A 5253-nucleotide genomic window follows, 5' to 3' on the forward strand; every position below is an offset into this window, starting at 1 on the left:
GGTGACCCTGCTGGTATTTGTTAACACCTGAGGCATAGCCTCCAGGTTCACAGCAATATACACCCCACCATAGTATGACGAAGTGACAGATGAGTGGTGAATAATTTTTTTTTAATGTGAAAAATTATTTAAAAGAAAAAAAAATAAATAATTGCCATCTGTGGTAGTTCAGTTTGTGTGTCAGCTTGGCTGGGCCTGGTCAAGTAGCTGGGCAGCTGGATGTAGTATTCCCTATGATGAGACTGGTAATCAACTCCATGGTGGAATCTACTGTGAGCAGCTGAGTAGCTACCTTAGGGAATGTGGTCTGCTTCCTGTATATAAGCAGAAGCCTTGGGGAATGGTCTCTAGTTTATGGCATGCTTGGATCCTGCATGTAGCTGTGTCATTGTTCAGCAGCCTGCCATGCTCTGCCAACCTGAGGACTTACAATGGACTTGAATAAATGGCCTGCCATGTGGTTTGGTAACATCAGGACTGTGCCTTTTTACTTGTCAACCTTGGGCTTGGCAGCCTCAGCAGCCAACAACTGTCTGAGTGAAGGAAAACCTCTAGCTTCAGTGGGCCGGGAGCTAGAAGTAGAGCTGAAGCCCAAAGCTGAGGGGCTTTTACCCAGCCCCTAGAACCTGGCACTTGGAACTTGGACTGAAAGCCTCCAACTGTAAGAGAATAAAGTCCTGTTTATTAAGGCCATCCCATTTGTGGTATATTCCTGTCACAGTGGCACTAGGTAACCAGAACACCATCAAATTGATTCTGACTCACAGCAATCCCGTGTGTTTTAGAGTAAAACCATGCTACATAGGGTTTTTAATGGCTATTGTCTTTCAGAAATAGATCACGAGTCCTTTCTTCAGTGATGTGCCTGATTAGATTCAAATGGCATCTTTTTGGTAGGTAGCCCAGTGCTTAACTTTTTTCACCACCAGGGACTACTGTGGTAGATTATAGATAGCTACAAATTCTTTTACAAACCTCTCCCCAAGAGGTGGAGTTTATGCCTTCTGCTCTTGAGTCTGGGTGGGCTTTTTGATTTTTACCAGTAGAATATGATGGAAGTGATGTTGTGGCATTTTATGAGCCTAGTCCTTAAGAGACTGAACAGTTTTTACCCTCTGTCTCTTGGAACATTCAATCTTGGAACCCAGCCACCATTCTGTGAGGAAGCTCCAGCAGTTCCATGGAGAAACTCACAAGGCAAAGAATGGTTAGACTCCCCCTCTCCCCAGAAAACAGCCTTGGTTGAATTCCCTGTTGACAGCCAGCACCAACTTGCCAACCATGTGAGTAAACTATCTTGAAAGTGGACCCTCCAGACTCAGTTGAGTTGTTTCAGCTGATATTACTTGGAGCAAAGATTATGCACACAGCTGAGTTCTTCACAAATTTCTGATCCATAAGATTATAAAGAAAATAAAATGGTATTTTAAGCCACTAAGTTTTTGGTTGGTTTGTTATGCAGTGCTAACCAGAAAACACCTTTACCATCACAAATATTTTAAAAATATTTGCATATTTACTTGTTATATACTATCCTGTTCTGTTAACATTATAAAACATGCCATAAGTAGAAAATTAAAAAGAATTAGCTGGAAGTAGAAGTTCTAAAGTGTTCTTGCAGTCCAGTTATTTATTTTGAGCAGGTACCCATTTTGATGCCACTGGTATAGAAGAGGTGATGCTTTGAGTCCTAACTCAATGTCAGTGAATAATCCCCCAAGTCTAGCCAAGCATTTGAACAATGGAGAGTGTACCTAGCACATGGCCCAAAAAGAGATACTTAACATGACATTCTTGAACAGCCAAATCTGACCCAAGGAAGAATACCCAGACCATTAAAATAGAGGAAAGAACAATTTTTGCCATATCCATATTTCCTACTTTAGTTAGCACAATCAATAAATATGGTTCACCCTCCCCCTTTTTTTTTTTTCAGAGTAGATTAATACTCTGTTTTTATAATTACAGTTAGCTGGGGGGGGAGGGGGCGGGAAAAATGCCATGAAGTCCACAAAACAGGATTTGCTTTAAAACCAATTCACTGAGTTGGTTTCACTACCAGTTCTGGGAGCCGCTGGACCAGAAGTTCTTACTTAGTATTTAGCTAAGTGTGGAGAGCATCACAAAGAGAGTCCTGGTTGGTGGCATGAGGCCTGCAGTGCCAGGTGTGAAACCTCAATGACTTGACTGCACAGCCAGCAGGGTAATCACCATTGTGGGGGCATGTAGCTGTAGGTAGGTGTTCCTGGGGCCAGGGGAGTTGGCACAGTAATGGGGCTGTGGGGTAAAAGGAGTTAGGGGGTGAGCAGTCAGCAGAGTATCTGACCACCACCATGCCCACAGTAGCTTTGTTGCTTCGGTAGGTAGGGGCGATAGGCACAGGGTTTGCTATCGTGGACATGCCATTGGGTTGCACCACTGTGGTGTCCTAGATGACACGATAAGAGGCTGCATACAAGGGCTGTGTGTAGTATGTGCCTTGCTGTGCATTTGGACTCTGCTGGGGTAGGCACTTCGTACAGGGTACACAGGGCTCTGGTAAGGTTTGGGGAAGGAGGAATATGGTGGCACCGTCCCACTGGTGGGTGAACAGAACACTTTTAAGGTGTGCCAGGAGTATAACCTGTTTGGAAGGTACGATTTGCTCCAGGATACATGTTAGGAGAATAGACAGTAGTTGCTGCTACGTAGCCTATGGGAAAACCAGTTGGATAACCAATTCCTTTGGTAATTTCATAGGGACCCTCAGAAGATCCAGGAGTATAAACAGGATTCATGATTTCAAGAACTTAGCGCGACCCGAGCAGGCTGCACGAAGAACTGTACTCCGGGCCCGGCCGCCACCACCCCCTCCACTGCGCCTGCCCAGGCCCAGAGGGCGCTGCGGCCGATGCGGGTCATGGCGTGTGGGTTCCCACTCACGGGACCGCAGCGGCTACAGCAGCCTAGGCCTCGGCGACTAGCGCGCGCTGGTCCGGGACGTTTGGCCATGGGGCGAGGCGAGGGGCACGCGACGCGGTGACCTGCTCGGATAAGAGGCTGAGCCACGAGGCTGTCAGTCTCTACCGCCACTGCAGTCCCTGTCAGCTTCTTCGCAGCCTACGCTTCCCCGCGACGCTGCGCAACCCCAGCTCGCTCTCTCTCTGTCTCTTTTTTTTTTTTCCTTTTAAAACAGAGCTAGTGGTCAGTTCATGTGAATCTCGCCGTGTTGTATGGAGACTTTAGACAAGTTACTCCAAAAACTATTCTATAATGTATGAAGATTATGTGTAAGTTAACGTCCACATCATCATTTTAATGAAGCATGTTATCCCAGTGGGGGATATATTGCTTTTTATTTATTTATTTTGATCCAGCATTCATTGTTGGATATTCAAATTGTTTTCCAAATTTTGGTGACTATAACAATTATAGTAAATCTTTGTACATGTCGTTATTTAATTATTTCCTTAGGCTGTATTCCTAAAAGCACAATTGTTGCTTATGAACAAGCATTGGATGTAGATAAGCACTGTCAATTGCTTTCTTTCCAGGAAGGAAACACCAATTTATAATTTCTCCAACAGTGTCCATTTCCCAAAATCTTCAATAATACTTGGCTATAATTTTAAAAAATAAGTTTGTCAATTTAATATGCTATTACCCATCACATATATTATATCTCTTAGTAAATCTATTTTGTGCAGGGCTGTGTAATACATATTTTATGTATTAAACTTCTTGTTTGTAGTTTTCTACCTATTTTTCCTATTTCTTTTTATAAGTTGCTTCAGATTTTTTTGGGAGGGAGAGATGGAAGAAGTATGCTACAAATAAGCAATTTAAAGAGGTGATATCCTAATTCTGAGAGAGACAGAAATGGTCATTTTTATTAGTCAATAACTCCTTTCATTTGCAAGTGTCATAAACATAACACTAATTGGCTTTAGCAGAAAAAAGAGGGGGTGGGGTGGGATTTATTGACTCACTAAAGAGTTGCAGGCACCACTGGACCTAAGGGTTCAAATGATGTCAGGATTCTCTCTCTCCAGTTTCTCCACCCTGCTTGCCTCTGCATAACTTCATTCCCAGAAAAACTCTTGCTTTAGGTAAAGAAGGACTCAGAGAGTACAGCTTTTCCGAAAACGTTAGCAAAAAGCCCAGGGAAGACCATGATTGGCCAATGTGGGTCATGTGCTTATACCCTGAACCCATCACTATGACCAAGTTGATGAAATACTCTGATGGGTCAGGCCTTACTTAGTTCCATGTCTTCTTTTAGAAACACAGCAGTTCTACCATACTAAAACTAAATGAATGTTCTTGGGGACTGAGTGATTCCCAAAGGAAGGAGTGTTGGATAGACAAAAACCATATGCTCATTAATGCATATTTGATGGGTTTTGATCAACCCGCAATTCTCTGGATCTTAAAGATGATTTAATGCAATAGAAATAAGTTCTAAGAGCCACAAAATCTGGGATTTGCCCTGTTTTTATCACTACTAACTGTGATAGCTCTCTGAGCTTCAGATATCTCATTCATCAAAGGGTAAGAATAATCACTGTTTTACCTACCTGGAAGATTCTGATAAGGCTCAAATAAAATTATGAATGTGAAAGTGCTTGCCAAAAATGAAGTATCACACAAATGTATGCTACATATGACTAGAAATAAAACTAGGAAATTCTGTTTGTTTCCAATTACAGTTTCTCATGAGAGCCTCCTTGAGAAGTCAAACAAAAATTCAGTGTACTGTGACTATGAGGTCTACACCTCTTTTACCCTGGGCTCTGTCGAAAGCAGCTCAATTAATTGTACTCAAAGTCATGTTGAACTGTTGTCCTCAGGAAGCAGGAAAGTGTAGTGGCCATAATCACTGCTAAAATCAGAAATAGTACTGACGTCACACTATGCTAGTTTCTTTCTAGGAAAATTTGTATCCTGTCTGTCTTTGTTTTCCATCTAATTAACAAGTTTGTGACCTCTCTAACATGAAAATGACCAGCAGTCTGGTGGGGAGCAGCAGGAAGCACCGAAGTACATCTGTGTGGCCATGGAATTGCAATCCTGCTGAAGAGAAGGGCTAAAGAAAGAAGCCAGGCATGGGGGCTCCTGAGAAGCTGAGGTCTTCTGGAAATGTGTGGAAATTAGCTGAGAGAGTTAAGCCTGGGGCCTATTTTTCACAAGGTTATCCAGAGAAACTTGCACTAATTTTTCTCAGCCAACAATACAGAACACCTGTCAGACTATGGAAGGCCAGGCCAAAGGAAG

General features: G+C 42.9%; 1 pseudogene; it reads right to left on the reverse strand.

Annotated features, from left to right (window-relative positions):
• Positions 1-2207: 2207 nt before the first annotated feature.
• On the reverse strand, positions 2208-2777 carry LOC103192072 (annotated as a pseudogene).
• Positions 2778-5253: the final 2476 nt, after the last annotated feature.

Source organism: Orycteropus afer, unplaced genomic scaffold, assembly GCF_000298275.1.
Source record: "Orycteropus afer afer isolate SDZICR_OR568_19922 unplaced genomic scaffold, OryAfe1.0 scaffold00024, whole genome shotgun sequence".
NCBI classification, from domain to species: Eukaryota; Metazoa; Chordata; class Mammalia; order Tubulidentata; family Orycteropodidae; genus Orycteropus; species Orycteropus afer.